The sequence below is a fragment of the Pipistrellus hanaki genome, assembly GCF_964339955.1.
Source record: "Pipistrellus hanaki genome assembly, chromosome: 18".
In the NCBI taxonomy this organism is placed as follows: domain Eukaryota; kingdom Metazoa; phylum Chordata; class Mammalia; order Chiroptera; family Vespertilionidae; genus Pipistrellus; species Pipistrellus hanaki.
Window position 1 is genome coordinate 37,305,228 of NC_140520.1, and position 18,877 is coordinate 37,324,104.

Sequence of the window (18,877 nt, forward strand, 5' to 3'; positions counted from 1 at the left end):
TGGGGGGGGGGGGGGGGACCGGGGGAGAGGGAGGAGGGGGCCAGCTGATGTAGCAGCTTCACGGCCTCCACTCACGCCTGCCCGGGGCGCGGGCTTCTCTGGGGGCCAGGCCGGGAGGGCCAGGCCGGGATGGGCTGGGGAGGGACGCCGGGAGCCCGGGCGCAGGCCCCGCGGCGAGCCGCAGCTGGCGGCATCGGGGAGCATCAGGGAGCACCGGCCAGGCCAGGCTCCATGCTGCGACGTGGTTCTAGTTTCTGGTCTTCGCTGACCCCCTGGCTGGCTGGGTCCCTGTCCCTGTCCTGCTTCCTTGGCCAAACAGAGGCTTGTCATGGCCGGAGGCAGGGCCACGCTGTGGGCTGGCCCACATGAGCCGCCTCGATGGTCTGGGAACTGACTGGGGCTCAGGGAGGAGGGCCTGGCCTTCCTGGGGCTCAGCTCTGCACCCCGAGGCCGGCGCTCCCGTGACACACCCACGCCAGGCTCCGGGCTCACCCGCAGGCCGCTCTCCGGCTGCCCCGGAAGGCCAGGCCCGCGGGCAGGACGCGGGGACGGGAGGTGACGGTCAGCCGCACCACGAGGGACAGACACCCTGCCTCCCCCGTTCCCGCAGCGAGGCCCCTCTAGGCTCTCCCCTCCCGGGGCCCGGGCGCCGGCATCGCACAGGAACGGGACGCTGTGCTTACACCGGGGACAGGGAAGCCGCCCTGCCCCTCCTCGCTCAGCCCGGGGCACAGGGTGGAGGCAGGGAGGCCCTGGCACTTCCGGCTCGGGTTTCGAGGGCTGAGCCATGGCGGGTTTTCTGTAAGATCGCAGCCCTTCTCAGAAAGGCCTGGGTGGGCATGAGTCACAGGGAGCTGCGGGTGAGGGCACCCCGGGGTGTCTGGAGCCGCCGTCCTGGCGGGCGGGGACCCAGCGCTGCTGGGAGGTTCATCACCGCTGGCCTTGCCTCTCGGCCACCGGGAGGTCGGGGCACAGGGGGCTTAGAAGGGACAAGAAAAGCTGGGGCGCTGGGGGCGCCACGAGCAGAAAACAAAGCCCCGCCCGGCAGACAAGATGGGGCACAGCCCCCTGCACACCCGCCAAGTGGGAGCCGGAGGGACCCCCTCCCTCTCTCAGTGCACTCGGCCGGGGACGTGAGAGTTCTGCTCCGCACAGACAGACACACAGACACACAGACAGACACACAGGCGGGCTCCTGGCAAAGGGCGTCACGGAACCCTCGGCCCTGCAGGAGGGACCGGGACGCCGAGGCTCCCACACCCGCTGCGCACCCCGAGGGCAGGCTCCTCGCCGAATCCGACCTCAGGTCCCTTTTCTGCTCAGTGATCACCCGGCCCCTGAAAACATCACTTCCCGAGGACCTGTCCGTCTGCGTTTCCTCGGGACGCCCGGGCATTGGGATCAGAGAAATGGCCACCGGTCTGTGGGTGAGGGCTCCCTGGTGAAAGCCCCCACGGCCGCCCCCGCCGGGCCTGCGGCTGGTGGGGACTGAAGCCACTGCCTGTGCTAGGCACACCCGTTGGCCTGCAGGGCGCTCGGCTCAGTGCCTGACTGCCCGCCTCGCTGGCCCAGGCCGGGCGGGGTCTGGGCGGCTCTGTCCTTTGTCTGGGGGGGCCGTGCGGCCATGACAAAAGCCTCAGGAAACAGCCTCCAGGCTCCGGGTCGGCTCAGCTTGCAGGGAAGCAGCTGGGTGGGGTGCAGAGTCAGGCAGTCAGTGTCTGTGCAACCTTAAACAACTTACTTAACCTCTCTGGGCCTCCGTCTGCTCCCTCTGGAGTGAGGAGAGCCTTCCTCGCAGAGCGTGACACGGGGAGTGACTAGTGTGCCGGATACACCACGGACAGGCAGAGCGTGGACGTGGTGCTAACTATCACCGTGGCTGTTTCCTTGTTCGGCACCAGGAGCAGGAAGCGGAACCCCCGGCGGGATTTGGTGTGCTCTGGCTGTGTGGTGAAGCAGCCCAGGCCTTTGTCCATCTCCCTCCGGTTCTGAGCGCGCTCACAGCGGCCCAGGCCCCACAAGGAACCTGGGAGAGCTCTGTGGGTCTCAGGATGACTTCCCACTTCTATTGCTTAACACCGACTCTGTGGGGATACCCCCAAAGTGAAAACAAGCCTGAAAAAGACTCACTGTGCGCAGTTAGGGACGGTGTGTGAGACAAGGCCCTGGCCCGTGGGTCAGGGCGGGACCCAGACTTTGCAGCGGGTGCGGGTGAGGATGAGGGTGCCGGTGTGGGTTAGGGTGCGGGTGCCGGTGCCGGTGCGGGTGCGGGCCTGGTGTTGAAGGGCAGCATTTTGCGGGGCAGATCCCTGCCTCAGCTGCTGGGAGCTGGACTTGAGGGGCGCTTGTAGGCGATGCCAGGACAGGGTTCTCACCCTGGGCATTTTCGCCAGGGATTTATTCAGCCTTCGTTGCCCGGCTCTGCTCGCCCCGTGAGCCGCTCCGTTTCCTGCCGGGCCCAGACCCCCCTGCAGCCGCCATCCCCCCAGCCCCGGTCCTGGGAAGCGCCTGCTGAGTGGTGTGTTTATTTTCACATCCGTTTCATCTCTGTCTTTAAAAAATAGACTTGATTTTTATTGGGAGTTCACTTTTACTTTTAAGAGTCCCAGTGTTGCGCCCCGTTTCTCGGGAAGGCTCCGGGGCTTGGGAGCTTGTTCAGATGCTGCTGTGGTGCTGTCACCGGCCACGCACTGCGGGCCACGTACGAATAGCAGGGCGAGCTCATGATACATTCCTCGGGTTGGCCATGGCTGTTCTTACCAGCACTACGTGACGGGCGATGCGTCTGTCTGACAAGCAGTCAGTCTGTTTGGTAAAGAAAGGACCGAGCCGGGCATCTGACTTGTTAGTTGAAACAAAATGGCCACCAAGTCCCTGCACGGCCACGGCCACGGCCACGGCCATGGCCACGGCCACAGCCACGGCCACGGCCATCTCTTCCGCCTGAAGCCCCAGGTGGTGCTCCTGAGGGAAGTAATGCCTCCCCCTCCTCCATGTGTCAGGGCCTGAACATCTATGGGGGGGGTTAACACTTGGTGAGGAAGGAAATCGGGGGTTCCTGTGTGATTAGATTAAATTAATGGCTTGTTTTGGGGGTACTGGCGTGGCGCTGTTGGGATCTAACTCCTAGAGCAGTGTTTCCCAAGCTTTTGACATATGTGTCCCCCTTCTATAATTTCCGTAACGCTGAGCACCCCTCGTACTCATGAGAACGTAGAATTAGGCGCAGCTAAGCCCGGTGCAGTGCATATCCCCACCAAACTCCGGTGCAACGCGTACCCCCATCAAACTCTTCCCGTGCCCCCGGGGGTATGCGTACCACACTTTGGGAAACACTGCAGAGAATGGAATATCAAAGTTTGTGGTTTTTAAAGAGAAATTAACTGGTGGAGGAGACAGCACTTTGAGTAAATAGAACGATTCTAAATAATTGTAAGGATGGTTTAAGGTAAAATCCTACCTTAATGTTAATATGTTCTCCTTTGATCGGATGAAATTTCCAATATTTCTTTATTCTGGACCTATAAAAATCAAAATTTCATGCGATTCAACTAATATATCTCAAAAATGAACAACCAAACGAAGAAAGGCGTTCATTTTTCAGGCCTGGCTTTAACATGAGGGCAAAGCAGCCGGTACAGAGGCACCGCCGTGGAAGTTGTTAACGATGAGCTCGGGAGCTAATGAGAGGATCCAAGGAGGAAAACAAGAGTGTGTGGCTATAGCATAAATCACATTTTTCATTTTTATCCAATTGCTGAACTGCCTCAAAACCTGGAGAGAAAAGCAACACGAGAGCCACGCATCACCGTCAGTTTGGTCTGTGTCACTAAAGCTCCATGTAGCTACCGTCTTCTTCCCTGTCTCAGCCCGAGGAATTTTAACAGAAATACCATAGACGTCATGAGAGGAAATTATAAGCTTTTTAAGATCCATAATCTCACCGCGCTAGCCCAATAACTTTTCACTTTCACTTCTTCAGGCTCCATTCCAGCATTCTTAACAAGGGAGCCCATGCCTTGTAGAGCTGCTGCTATAAAAATGGCCTCACTTGCTTTTCTCTTTAAGTGATGGCCTTCCCACGCGTGGCCTTCATCGTGGCTTTTGGCTCCTTTGTAAACCGCCCTCGTCCAGCCTCGCGGTGCTCCATCGCTCCTTCTTGGTGGACATTGGGCTGTTTCCAATTTTTGTCACTACGGCTGGCCCTGCCAGAAAAACACTGGGGTAAGGAAGCTTTTAGCGTTTCTTCTGAGGCGTTTCCTTGGGCTAATTCCTCCGGGACTGACAGTGAGGAGTGGGATTCAGAGGACAGTCCTCAGTGCGCTTAGACTTCCGTGCACAACAACCCCGCTGAGGACAGAGCTTGTTTCTAAATCTCCGAGCCACGGTGTCTGTCTCCTCTGGAGCAGGAGGCCTGGTTGGGGGGAGAGAGGCCCAGGGGCCAGAAGATTGGGGTCCGAGTCCTGGTTTGGCCCCAGCCTGTCCCTGCCGTGAGCAGGCCCCCCTCCCCCCAGAGCCTCAGGCTTCCTCTGTCAGGTGGCGGCTCCACTATGCAGCCCAGGAGAGTGCTGTGGGCTGCAGGCATTCTTGGTTGTGCCTATGCACAGTGCTCAACACCCAGCGGCCATTACCCCGCGTGCCTCAGTTTCCCAACCTGCAAAAGAGCAAGATGGTCGCTTTCCCCGTGCAATGCCGTGGCAGCCTGGTCCTCACCGGCTTCCTTTTTCTTCCTTTGTCACTAAATTGCAGTGTGAATGTGGACAGAAACCTTCCTCGGAGCTTTAGCTGTCTCATCCGAGAGGGTGGACACCCTTTCCGCTACCAAAGGGGATGGCACGTGGTCTGGAAACTGCAAACTTTTAAAGGACACGCAGCCCCCCATCCCCCGCCCCACGGAGCCGGAGCCCCAGTCCCTCCTGCAGGGCTTCTACCTGGTGTCCACCTCGTTCCCTGTTCCCACTCTCCGGGGGCCTCTGTGGGGAAGACACAGGACCAAGCCCCACCTTCACTGGCTTCCTCCCTACACTGTGCACGGCTGCGGGCTCACTGAGGCCGCAGGGACTCTGCTGGTGAGCCCTGCCTTGGGCAGAAAGCAAGCTGTGTCTGAAGCAGCCAAACTACCCCTCTTCCCCCTCCCCCTGCCCCATCCACTGCCCTAGCCTGCTGTGCTCGGTGCTACTCAGCAGCTAGTTTTCAGGCTCAAGGGGGGAAAATGAATAGAAAGCATCTGAACAAAGACAGGCAGGGTCCCTGCCCAGGCCCGCCGGCCCGCTCTCATACCCTCACCCTGTTTGCCAAGTGCTGCCGGCACCGTAGACTCGGTCCTCGTCGCCATCCTGGGGCCAATGGCAGGAAGGTCAGGGATTCTCTTCTGACAAGTGAAGACAATGAGGCGCTGAGGCTTGTCCATGTGCCTGAGGGTAGAAGGCGGCCCCACCACCCCGTTCGGGGTCTCCGCTCTGAGTCCTCTTTGCCGCTGGTCCAGCCGCCTCGGCCGACGTGCCGTGCCATCTGCCGATGGCTGCGCTCCGAGCGGACGCCTGAAGGCACTCCCTCTGTGAGCACTCGTCACCACTCTCCTCTCCGCTGGGGACGTACGACGCCATTATTGTGATGCTGAACAGCAAACAGCCTCATTTGCTATACGTTTTCAGCGAGTATGAGACATTCAGTGGTTCATATGGAGTTGCTTTTTCTCAAATTTTATTAGTGTTCTGATCTCACATTTCCCCTAAATCTGGTCAAACTCACATTCCCATTTTGCTCTTAATAACTGTGTCTATTTGGGAGCTTTCTCTGGGGCGGAATGGGCTCGGGCCTGCAATCCGTCCTGCCTCGTGTGCACCGGCGAGGGGCTGTGTCAGAGGCTGGGGCAGCGGCGGGCTGGGAGGAGGCAGAGGGGGCGTCAGCTCAGAGCTGGCAGTGGGGCAGGTGCACGGGGGCCGCACTGTCCCTGAGCACGTCTCAGGGTCTGTGCAGAAGGGAGACGGGAAAGCCTCTGTCCAGACTCTAGTCTCAGGGCCAGAGCAGTCGGGAGGCCACAGACACGCGTCTCAGGCTGGGGGGCCTGCCCCCTGGGTGCTCCCCCACATCCCAGCGAGCCGCCGTCCCTCCCTCTGTGGGTCTTTCTTCTCCCAGGTCCCTCTGCCAGGGACCCGGCTCTGTGCCCACGGCCCCCTGGGGGGACCTGCCTGCCCCTCACACTCAGGCCAGAGGCGTGGGGGTCTCCCAGGCCCACAGTTGGCCTTGGTTCTGGAGCTAAGGTGACCAAAGGAGGCGGAAAGTTGTTGTCCTCAGGGTTGGGGCTAAACACCCGATGCAAATAGTTCCCCGTGGCCAGGCTTTCTCATGGTGGAGGCAGCACACACCTGGCTCAGCACAAAATCTCCCCACCTCCCCACCCCGCCCAGGCCCCCGACAGCGGCCATCCTGGGGGGTGACCAGAATATCAGCAGTCCAGCAGCGTGGCTCCTGGTGACCAGCTTTGGCCATTGAGAGCCGGCATTGCCAGACCCAGAATTATCTCGAACAGCTGATCGTTCACAGCGTTTGGTCAGCTGCTCGCCTCACCGGCGAGTGAACCGGGCCCCTGCGGTGTGCCCGTCAAGCACGCGGCTCTCCCGAAGGCTGGCCGCCCGCCGTGGACCAGGCCGTGGACGGCACGTGACCAGGCCCGGAGCCAGGACAGCCTCCCCGGCCTGGGGGCCACGTTCCTGGGTTTTCTGGAAACGTCTCCATTGGCCGAGAGGCTTGCCTCTTTTCGGTAAGGTGACCAGACGTCCCACTTTTGGCGGGACAGTCCTGATTTTTAACAATTTGTCCCACGTCCCTCGGCATTTTAAAAAAGCCCTGATTAAAATCGGGACTTTTTAAAACGCCGAGGGATGTGGGATGCGGGACAAATCTTTCCAAAAATTGGGACTTTTTTAAAACATCGGGGGACTCGGGACAAACTGTTAAAAATCGGGATGGTCCCGCCAAAAGCGGGACGTCTGGTCACCTTACTTTACGGTCCGGCCTGGCTCTCAGCACTTCTGAGCCGGCGCCGAGCTCAGGCACAAAGGAGCGCCTGCCGGGACAGCGCCCGGGCCGGTCTGCGTGAGGCTGGAGAGCCTCCGGCTCGGCCCCTTTGATTTCTGTCCTCGGATTAGAGAGGCATTTTTTGCCTTTTCTCCCACGTAACCATCCACGCTTCAAAGCCCGGGCCTGTATAAACTACACAAATGCCGCCCGGACAAAATTAATCTTGCTGTTTCTTTGGGTTTCCGCGGGAACAATGGAGAGGGAGCCACAAAAGGCTGGCAAAGAGGATTATTCTCTTTCTTCCCATTAAGTGCAGAGGCTTCAAAAGAGCAGCTCGGGAAGTCCAGTCATTGTGCCCGCCGCCGCTCACCCGGCCGTCTCGGCTGACCTGGCCCATGGCATCCCTTAGAGCCGCGGCCGCGCCCCCTGCCCGGGGCAGACAAAGCGCGGCTGACCATCCCGTCCGCAGTTCCGGCTTGGAGAGCAGCGTTTGATTTTTACGGCAATGTCTTGATTTGGTTGGTTTGGAAAAAAACGAACACATCTGCTGGTTTCTAGCTTGGGCTGTAAGCACGGGGCCTGGGACAAAAGCCGGTCTGATCCCCGGTTCAGTCTCAGGCCAGCAAATTCCCACCAGCCCTTTGACGAGCACAGAAAGGCCAGAGGAGGAGAGGGGGAGAGGCGGCGGCTCCTCAGACATCTTTAAATTGGGGTTTGAACATTGTCTAGCAGCTTTCAAGCCTGGAGTGACTTCAGTTTTAAAAAAAAAAAAAGCAAAAGAAGAAAGAGAAAAAAAGAAATCTAACCTCCCTGATTGTGAGATGACTGCCACTTGGAGGTTAGATTGAGGTGATGGAGGAAGACCATGGGGCCTGGGGCGGAAGGACGCAGGGCGGGGGCACCCAGTACGCAGAGAGGGCCCGCGGCCATGTCCTGGCTCCACAGGGGCTCCAGGTCCTCCCACGGGGGCAGCGCCCTCGTCAGGGGATGGGAGGGGGATGGGAGGGGGATAGGAGGGGGGGAGAGGGGTGGGAGAGGACGGGAGGGGCCTCTGGTGCTCAGAGCTGTGTGTTCTCTCCTGGAGCTGATCCTTCAGCCCCAGGTCTTTCTCCGTCCACGCTGACCCTGTGTCCTGGCCTCTGTCCCGTCACTGCCCTTCCTTCCTCTCAGCGGGGGGACAAGGCCCAGGGAATGAGCCGTCCAGCGATGCAGATTCCGAACAGCACGACACAGAGTTAACACGGGCTCCATGTGTGTGCGCCGTTTACATCTGCCAGCACAGGTGGCTGTGGTCACCTCCGTTAGGCTGGTGGGGGCTGGGACGCTGCCCGTGAATCTCACCTCCAGTGACAAGAATAACAGACGGAGCCTCTAGGGCCGTGGTCGGCAAACTGCGGCTCGAGAGCCACAGGCGGCTCTTTGGCCCCTTGAGGGTGGCTCTTCCACAAAATACCACGGCCTGGGCGAGCCTATTTTGAAGAAGTTGAAGTTTAAACAATTTGGCTCTCAAAAGAAATTTCCATCGTTGTGCTGTTGATATTTGGCTCTGCTGACTAATGAGTTTGCCAACCACGGCTCTAGGGGATTTTCTCTGATCACGTGGGGCTGTTAACATTTCCCAAGCTTTGCAAGCATCCTCACCCAGCGGTTTTCTGAGTGTGAATTCCCAGTTACTGAGTTTTCCTGGAACCAGCAGGACGGTGAATGTTCTGAAAGAGAGACCTGCCCAGGGTGTCCTGTGGGTGGGGCACTGGCAGTGACCCCCGAGGGGACCCCTGGGGCTTCGAAGGGTTTTCTTTTGTGATGCGGCTCTGCCTGGGGTCCCTGCTCCCCCGGCCTCTCCTCCGTGATCGGGAGGAACAGATACCTCAGCGGCATCTCTGGCGGGTCTGGTGAGATTGTCTCAGGTCAGAGAGACATCCACGGTGACCACAGAACAGGGACTCGCTGACCCAAACTCGCTTCCAACAGTGACAGACACCTGTCATCTAGCTGGGGAGGGAAGACTGACATCAGGGAGAAAAAATCCAGGGATTTCCCGTTAGTGCAGAGCGTGTGTTTGGACAACACAGGTCATGGTCAGCAGCGTTGGCAGAGACGGGAGTACAATTCGGAGTGTGGCCGCACCCTTGTCGTGTGCTCTGAGCCAGCTCTGACGTGGCAGGCGCTGTGCCGGGACCAGGCCCAGGGTACCCGCTGCCAGGAACCAGAGCTGGGCTTTGACCCTGGAGCCGGGCCCCGAACCACACTGCTGGTGGGGATCAGAGCCTGGCGCTGGCCACAACCCTGGGGAGGGGGGAGGCGTGTGTGCCGTGTGCAGAGGGCAGGTCTGGCGGAGGGAGCAGGATGCCTCACCTCAGGGAAACCAGGGCTCCGGGAGCCCCCCATCCCTGGAATCTCACTCCTCACCCTCGGGGGAGGGTTCCTGGATGGAGAGCCCAGGGCACCTCCACCTCAGCCCTCTCCTCCTCCGGGCCTGGCCTGCCCTGCCCCGGGGCCAGCCGCTCACAGGGCCCCCCTTCCCTGGTGAAGGAGGCCGCTCCCCCCGGACTGGCTCCTGCCGCGGGTGACAAAGGCCCTGGCCCCCGCTGCTCTGCGGACGGATTGCTCACCCCAGAACGAGGGCGGACCATTGGAACTCTGACTCAGGGAGGTCTTGTTTGTTGTCTCGCTGCAGGGCTTCTCAGCACCGTCTCAGGGCAGTGCTGGCAGTTAGGTTCTATCCCATTTGGCACTTGTGTTTTGTGTTCTCCCCCACCCCCCCCCAAAATAAAAAAATAAAAGAAAATACCTACTAAGTGGCCTGCAGAATACAGTTTGAGAAAGAGCCTCCGTGGAGAACTGTACTGAGCGGGTCAAAGGGAGCAGCTCTAGGCTGGCGGGTGATGGTGCATCGTGGGAAAAGGTGAGGAGAGGTGGGAGTTAATGCAAAGCGGGGACCTGGGCGGGGGCTCTGTGCGCAGAGGCCTAGCAGCCACGTGCCTCGAGCCCGGTGACGGCCGGCGGCTGTGGGCGGGGGCTTCCCGGCCGTGTGCCTTTTGAGCTGGGCTCCTGTTCTCCTCCTGTCCCCACGCAATCAGGACGGGCCCAGGATTGGAGGTTCCTTTAGGGCAGGAGTGTCCCCCAAACAAAGGGGTCAATGACATGGATCCTTTTCAAATGGCCCAGGTGTTAAACTCTGCAGCCAGACCTCCCTGCCGCCGGGGAGGACAGCCCCCTCTGTCCCCGGGGCCCGTCTCTGGCCCTGCCGCCGGCTCTGCCCCGGGCACCTGCAGGCTGGACGCCAGGCTGGACGCCAGGGCAGGACCCGGAGCAGCTCTGTGCCTCCCGGCCGCTGCCCCTTGGTGGAGCTGCAGACGCTGGCCCGTTCCCTGGGCTTTGCCAGCGTGAGGAAGCTCCGGGGAAATGGCTGGTGAGGCCCTTGATGGATCCCCATTTCCCTGCACCCCTCACACCCACTGTCCCGGTTTCCTGGGCAGCTGTGACCAGTGACCCTGCCCGGGAGGCTCGTAAGCAGGTCATTGTTTGCTCCAACTCTGGAGGCTGGACGTCCAAAGTCAGGGGCCAGCAGGTTTGGTTCCTTCTGCGGGACAGTGCGCCCCAGACCTCTCCCCAGCTGCTGGGGGCAGGTGGGGGCCGCTGGGGGCAGGTGGAGGCCGCTGGGGGCAGGTGGAGGCCCCTGGGGCAGGTGGAGGCCGCTGGGGCAGGTGGAGGCCCCTGGGGGCAGGTGGAGGCCGCTGGGGCAGGTGGAGGCCCCTGGGGGCAGGTGGAGGCCCCTGGGGGCAGGTGGAGGCCGCTGGGGCAGGTGGAGGCCCCTGGGGGCAGGTGGAGGCCCCTGGGGGCAGGTGGAGGCCCCTGGGGGCAGGTGGAGGCCCCTGGGGGCAGGTGGAGGCCCCTGGGGGCAGGTGGAGGCCGCTGGGGCAGGTGGAGGCCCCTGGGGGCAGGTGGAGGCCCCTGGGGGCAGGTGGAGGCCGCTGGGGGCAGGTGGAGGCCCCTGGGGTAGGTGGGTAGAGGCTGCGGGAAGTTTCTGGCACCCCTTGATTGGTAGAAACATCACCCCAATCTGCACCTCCTCTTCACACGGCCTCCCCCCGTGCATCTGTCTCTGTGTCCAGGCTCGCCCCTCACACAAGGACATGCGCAGCCTGGGTGGGGCTCACCCTGAGGACCCGTTGTGGGATCAAACCCTGACCCAGGGCAGGCGCCTGCGCAGGTCCTGGGCTCCAGACCCCCGTTTGTCCGGGACACCATGCCACCCCACCCCTCCCGGCGCTTCCCGGCCAGCTGCCGGGCCGCCCTGGCGCAGAGTCCGGGCCGGCAGAGCCCAGGCTCTCTCACTGCCGGCCCGCGGGCACAGACCCAGGTGCAGGCGCCCCGGACCCAGAAAGGTTTCTCGCAGGAACCGAGCTTTGAGTCAACGTTGTAATTGTGTCTAAGATCACAGGTCTCCACCTTTTCCGACGCCATCTGCAATGTGGCTTCCACAGCCAGTGGCTGTCTGTTTGGTTTGCTCAGTGCTGGTCCCCAGGACATGGCTCAGAGACAAAAGGGAAGAGACGAGAGCAATAAATGAATGCACTTGGCCTCACAGAGGGAGCACACTTCCAGCCACGGGGACATTGCTCCCCAGAGCCCAGCTGATCACAGTGCCCGGCCCGGGTGCCCTGTCCCCTCCCTGCTCTGTCCCCTCCCTGCCCTGGTGTCCTTTCCCCTCCCTGCCCTGTCCCCTCCTGCCCGGGTGCCCGGCCTGGGAGCCCTGTCCCCTCCCTGCCCTGGTGCCCGGCCTGGGTGCCCTGTCCCCTCCCTGCCCTGTGCCCGGCCTGAGTGCCCGTCCCCTCCTGCTGCTGAGGATGGAATAAGTGTATCAGCAGAGGGGCCTCCCAGCTCGGGAACACCAGGGTTGCCCTTTAGAGAAACGCCGCCAGCACATTCCGCGATCTCGAAATGAATCTGAGCGGTGATTCGAGCAGCAGAGCGGGTTCTGGGCTTAGACTGTGCCCCTGCCGGCTCCACCCCCACTCCCCCTTCCCCTGCTCCATGGGCCCAGGAGACCTGTAAGGCAGGGCAGAGGGCCGGTGGGGGAGGGGAAGCGGCAGCTGGGGCCCCTGCTCCTCCTCCTCCTCCTCCTCCTCCTCCTCCTCCTCCTCCTCCTCCTCCGCAGCCTCCCGGGCTGGTGGCTGGTGAGGAAGAACAAGGTCGCGTTTCCAGGTCACAGCTGCGGGGGGCCAGCCGAGGAGGGTGCTCCCAGGCGGCTCTGGGCTGAGCGCTCCGAGCATGTTCTCCTGGGGGAGCCGCGGCCCTGGAGCCGGTGAGCCTCTGAGACCCGAGGGCCAGCCTGGTCTCACAGAGAAAAACCCTGTGAGTGCGTCTGAGTTCAGAATAAGTTTAATCCCAGTGGGACCTGCTTGTTTACAAAACAGGTGTGCAAGCCAGGACTAGGGGTGACCTTGATGTTCTTTGCAGGTGCAAGTGTGTGTGTGTGTGTGTGTGTGTGTGTGTGTGTGTGTCAGAGAGAGAGAGAGAGAGAGAGAGAGAGAGAGAGAGAGAGAGAGAGAGGGAGAGAGGGAGAGAGGGAGAGAGGACCAGGAGACAGGAAGGGACAGGGAGCTGAATTAAGAGGATTTCCCTGAAAAGGATGTAATTCCCAGGTCCCTTTGCTCCGGTAGGTGAGCTGTGCCGTGGGAGGGGCCATCGCCGTGGGAGGGGCCGTCGCCGTGGGAGGGGCCGTCGCCATGGGAGGGGCCATCGTGGTGACCACAGGCACCCTGCGTTTGTCCTGCTGCTAGAAAATAGTTCTTTTGGGGAGAAGACCACCCGGTGTTCCCCACATGGTCCCATCCCAGAGCTCATTCAGTCTTATGCCAACCCAGGGAGGTCGGCATCAGGACTCCGTTTTTGGTGGAAAACCTAAGCTCTGAGCAACAGGAGATTTGCCTCAGGACCTGTCACTGGTCACTGGTGCTGCCGGGTCTGACCCAGAGTCGCTGTGCTGAGCCCCCAGCAAACGGCTGCAGGGAGAGGGGCTGGGTCCGGTCTCTGTGGCTGGTGCAGTCGGACAGCCCAGGATCACTGTGCCCGGCAGCCGGCTCTCTGGTTGGCACCGCTGGTGCGGGTGCGTGGTGACTGGCCCCTGTGCGGCTCTGGGAGTGGCTGGTCCCGGGAGGGCCTGTCCTGTCCCCTCCCAGGGCCGGCGGCCCAGGATGCGCCGGGAGGACTGTTTCCCAGCTCTCCCTCAGCCTTGGCATTGCTCAGCCCGCCTCTGCTTCGCTGCCTGAGTGGCTGCCCAGCCTGCAATGCCCCCCTCAGTGAGCCCTGAGCAGGTCACCGCCGCTCAGCTAAGGGTGAGAGCTCGGGCTCTGGAGTCCCGTGCCCTGGGCTCAGACGCCGCCTGCAGCATGTTAGCCATGCCCCTGGGCAGACGGAGCAATCTGGGCTCCTCATCTGTCTCCTGGGGACCACCTCCTCCTGAGATGCACGAGGAGGGATGGGCTGGGCCTCATGGTCGGTGCCTGGTCCGCACAGCTCCTGGGGTCACTGTGTGTGCGTCACTGACCCCTGACTCCCTACGCCACCCACCTCCGGGATTGTTATTATTTAAATACCAGAGGCCGATACATGAAAATTCGTGCGAGAGTAGGCCTTCCTTCCCCTGGCTGCTGGCACAGCCTTTGTTCCTGCCAGGACTGCCTGTCCGCCTCTCGCCTTATGGCGTCAATTTGCATATTCCCTCCTTATTGGCTGAGGGCGCCGCCATCTTTGTCACAGAGTTATCGTACATTTGCATATCTTGTCTTTATTGTAATAGATAGGATGTTCTACTGATTTCAGAGAGGAAGGGAGAGGGAGAGAGAGATACGAACACCAATGATGAAAGAGAATCATTGATCAGCTGCCTCCTGCATGCTGCCTCCCACTGGGGATTGAGAGCACCACCCAGGCCTGTGCCCTGATCAGAAATTGAACTGTGACCCCCTGGTTCATAGGTCAATGCTTAACCGCTGAGCTGTGCTGGCTGGACCCACATCTTGTATTATTAACTCACTGCTCAGGCAGTCACACCCGCTTTCCTATGGATGCTGACCTCCCTATGGGGATGCTCGAGGCCAGGATGCTGCTTCAGCACTCTCTCTGTGCCTCGGACTCACCGCTGGGCTCCTCCCAGGACACCAGGGTGACAGCTGTCAGCTGGCCTTTCCTCCAGAGGACAGCTCATCAACAGCTTGGTCTTTACCGGCCACAAGATCTCATTGGCAACTGCCCATCTCTGCACACTTAGCTCAAAAACTGCTATGAAACATGAAACCAGTGAGCATGGCGAGGTTCCAATAAAACTTTACTGACAAAGCAGGCTGCCCAGACGAGGGCCCAGGCCACCCTTCGCCCGCCCTGGGGAAGAGCACTAGGGTCAGATGCTCGGGATGCCGGAGTTCCCATCGCCGTGTCTGCCCACCTCTGCCCGTGTCCGCCCACAGCCCCGGGGACACCGGCGTGCCCTCTGCAGGCCCCGGGAGCAGAGAGCACAGGTCTGAGCCTACAACAAACATGACAGGCCTGCGGGGAGCCCCGTCCAGGGTCTCCCCCTCCACGTCAGGGAAATGGAAAACCCGGGGCGAGCTGGCCGCCCAGGCAGGAGCGTTGTGACTGCGCTCTGCTCTGCTCTGTTCGTGGAGAGTTTAGTCATAGAAGTTTCTGTTCTCAGGGACTCAGCACATCAACACGTTGTCATGCGTCCTCAGATGGCTGCTTCCATAACAAGCCTTTACAGCAAGCGGTGGTGCTTACGAGAAACCGTGTGTCAGGCTGCGGGCGTCCCGGTCAGTAGAGGAGTGAGTTCACCGCACACGGAGGTGGACAGGCCCCTCGTTCACTCCCAACTCAGGCCTCGGGGTGGCCTGAGATGGGCCTTTTCTTTTTTAAGCTTTTTTTAAATCACCCTTGACATTGTGTTGACTTGAAAGTAAAAATCCAGCATCCTGTTAGTTAAAGAAAGACAAAAACAGCCCTTGCCGGTTTGGCTCAGTGGATAGAGCATTGGGCTGCGGACTGAAGGGTCCCAGGTTGGATTCCGGTCAAGGGCACCTGCCCGGGTAGCAGGCTTGACCCCCAATATAGGGGGTGCAGAAGGAAGCTGATCAATAATTCTCTCTCGTCATTGATATTTCGATCTCTCTTTACATCTCCCTTCCTCTCTGAAAAAAAAAAGAAAGAAAGAAAGAAAAAGAGAAAGAAAGACAAAAACAGATGAGCACTAAGGAGCCATAAGTTGGGCTCAGTGGCAAGAAAGCTCGGGTGGTGTCCGTCATGACCTTACCCCCTGTTAGAGAAAAGCTATGTCACCATCATCGTCTGCTTAATCATCATAACGGGAGGCATCGTCCCGGACGCAGTCACACCCTTTGGGCCAGGAGTGCGTCATGTGGATCTGCATTCCACTTCCCAGACGGAGTGTTCTCCCTGCAGCTGGGAGACAGCGTCGCCTGGAGAAGCACGCAGAGGCCGAGGGGATGTGGGACCGTCTAAGACGGGCCCCACGGGGAGAAGCACTGTGTGCGTGTGACCACCGTCGGGGGAGCGGTCAGACCGCCCTCTGTAGTCTTGCCCGGTGTTCTTATGTCAGTCACTTCCTGAGAATCACAGCCCCTGGGATGTGTAGGGGCAGCCCCGTTACTGGGGAGAAGGTGACGCCCACAGGTCAGTGTTCCTCTCCAGGCCAGTCCAGGCCCGGAGGGGTGCCGGGCCGTGGGGGAGAAGCCTCAGAGAAAAGAACACACTCAGCTAAAATGTGCACACACGCTCCCAGTATTACACACGCCTTTTCATTTTCTGTTTGGTTTCCACCTAGAGGTTAAAGTTTCCATTCCTGACTTTAACCCGAAGAAAGGCTGAACTCCATGGCCACTCTCAGACAAGGCACACTGGAAAAACACACACATCGCCCAGGGCCGGGCCCAACAGCATGTGGGCAGCTCTGGTTGCAGCCAGCTCCGGTCTGGCCCCACCCCAGTGACAGCTGCCAGGGAACAATGGCCGCCCCTGGCGTCTCGTTAGTCTCCAGTCGTGTCGCATCCCTCTCAGGGCGTGCGTGGAGCAGGGTGCTCTGACCTCTGCACTGGGACACGGGCTGGATGGCCCTTCGTCGCCGGGCTGTCCTGTGCTTCGTGGGACGCTGAGCAGCTTCCCTGACCTCCGCCCGTTAGCTGCGTCTGAGTTGTGACCACTGGCATCCGAGGGGAGAAGGGCTGCCTGGGTTGAGAGCAGGGGACTGAAGTCAGGGTTTTTGTGGTCCATTGATGAGCAATGGATGAGGCCATGCTGGACTATCCAGTCCATGGACACAGTGGGCATGGAGCTGGCCAGCACACAGCTGACCCATTGCTAACCACGTCCCTGAGCATCATTTGAAACGGTGGCCTCAGGGCTGCCCTGAGCCTGGCTTTGGGAATGGCTCTCGCCAAGGGGAGCAGCCCTGAGCCACGGAGGCAGCCACTCGACAGCGGGTGTCCACGGTTCTGCCACGTGCCTCCTCTGTCTTCCACGAAATTCCTGTCTTGATGGGGGCATTGAGGCAGGCCAGTCTCAGCAGGAGACGGAGGGAGCGTAGACATACGGGGGACCAGACCTAACGTGGAATTCTGGCTTTATCACTTCCTTGCTATATCACCTGGGGCAGGCGACGAGGCCGCCCTGAAATCTCCTCTCCTAGGTAAAATGAAGGGCCCTGCCTGCCTCGGAGAGCTGGAGGACGAAGGATAATGTGCACGAAGGGCCGAAGGGCTGAGCACGTAGCCCTGAGCCATCTGCTCTGTGGCTACGAGTGAGGAATGGCGTAGCCAGGCCCTGCGGCCGGGCTGCAGGGACTTCTGATCATCCTGACGCACATGCTCCTCTCCCACCCCCTCGAGGGCCTCTCCACCTGACCTTTCCCCAACGTCCCTGCTCCTCTGACTCACGAGGGACCGAGCCTTCCAGAACAGAAGGCTTGTGTAGGAAAAGCCAAGGCGTCGTTGCTTTTAGCAGCAGAGCTGATCCGGGGAGTGAAAAACTACCCATGTCACTGAGCCACAGGCGGTGAAATAGGAGCCAGCCCGGGGGTAGGAAGGCAGCGCTGGACCTGAGCGGCACGGAAACCTGACCTGGGTGTGGGCCGCGGAGAGGCTGAAGGACAGGAGGGGTGGCAGAGAGCTGGCACAGCCCAGGACAGCCGAGGCTAAGCTCTGGGCACCCAGCGCCTGTGTGTATTGGCACTCATCACCGATCTATACTGGCACCCATCACCTGTCTGAATTGGCACCCATAGCCCATCTGAATTGGCACCCATTGTGCATCTGAATTGGTACCCATTGCCCATATGTTGTTTTTTTTTTTTTGTTTTTTTTTTTTTTTGTGACTGAGAAAATAACTTTATTGGTTGGAACTTCTGGAACTGCTTCTCGGTGCTGGCGGGCTTGGTGACCTTGAGCACGTTGAAGCGCACAGTCTTGCTCAGGGGCCGGCACTCACCCACGGTGACAATGTCGCCGATCTGGACATCTCTGTGGAGGGGGACAGGCGCACTGACGTGTTCTTGTGGCTCTTCTCCAAGCGGGTGTACTTCCGGATGTAGTGAAGGCAGTCTCGGCGGATGACCATGGTCCTCTGCATCTTCATCTTGGTCACCACGCCGGACCTCAGATGGAGACATTACCAGTCAAGGGGCACTTCTTGTCAATGCAGGTGCCCTCATGGCCTCCTTGGGCGCCTTGAGTCCCAGGCCGATGTTTAGTGCTGAGGTAGCTTCTTGTGGCCGGTTTCTCCCAGCAGGACCCTCTTCTTGCTCTGGAAGATGGTGGGCTGCTTTTGGTAGGCTCCCTCCATCTGAATGTCTGCCATCTTCTCGGCCGCTTGAAAAAAAAAGAAAAGCTGCCCATATGTTTTGGGACCCATTGCCCATCTGCATTGGCACCCATTGCCCATCTGCATTGGCACCCATTGCCCATCTGCATTGGCACCCATTGCCCATCTGCATTGGCACCCTTTGCCCATCTGCATTGGCACCCTTTGCCCATCTGCATTGGCACCCTTTGCCCATCTGTATTACCATCGCCGCCTGTGGCAGGGTGTACCAGGCACCAAGAAGAAGGGCCAGGCCCCAGGGGACTGTTCGGCCAGGAGATGTGGGAGGAGTTCCCGGCTCACAGGTCTGTGCTGGGTAAAGGACCTAGGTGGCCCCTTTGGTCCCGGTGCCCTGTTCCACTGGTTCTGAGAAAGGAGGTGGCACAAGCCTGAGGCTAGGGGCTGAGCCGGAAGACGCTGTCGGGGCATGCAGGCCGTGGGTGGGCTCTCAGCGGAGGGTGGGTGGGTCCAATCTGCACCCCAGGCCCGGCGCTCAGCCTGGGCTCTGCTGGGCCAGCCGGTGCCCTCGTCTGTCCTATTTTAGCTCTGAGTCCGGGGATAACAGGCATCAGAGACCAGGACTGCTTCCTACCAAATGCCGGCAGCCTCCACAATCCTGGGCCTTTTTTATCTAACGCCGCCCCTAAAAGCCGTAATTCACCCCCAGGAAGGGCTCCCTGTTGGCGGGCACTAAACGAAGTGGGAAATGAGCGAGGATGGCTCATAGCCGGAAATTACCCCCCCCCCCCCCAAGAGATGCTGCTTCTCACACTTAATGGTTACAAGGTCAGAACACACTCTTGTGGAAAACTCGGAACATAAAAAGGCAGAGAGAAGAGGAAAATTACTTTTAAAATGTTGCCGCCGAGACGCACCGCTGTGTTGGCAAGGCCCCCCCGGGTGTGAAGCTGTGAGCTGAGGCTGCGCTTCCACTGGGGGTGCAGCGAGGTCCTTCCCCGGTGACACATGTCCCTGCGCCGGT

At 60.2% G+C, this 18,877-nt stretch overlaps 1 protein-coding gene and 1 pseudogene across 2 annotated transcripts in view; one reads left to right on the plus strand and one right to left on the minus strand.

Moving 5' to 3' along the window:
* Positions 1 to 18,877, plus strand: part of CD247 (CD247 molecule) — a 66,672-nt gene that overhangs the window by 357 nt on the left and 47,438 nt on the right. The gene's annotated exons all lie outside the window — the stretch shown is intronic.
* Positions 1,818 to 17,893, minus strand: LOC311613014 (small ribosomal subunit protein uS17-like; annotated as a pseudogene). Its single transcript has 3 exons — positions 17,439 to 17,893; positions 5,287 to 5,414; positions 1,818 to 2,026 (listed from the first exon to the last, which is right to left on the minus strand). The product of its transcript is annotated as a small ribosomal subunit protein uS17-like (transcript).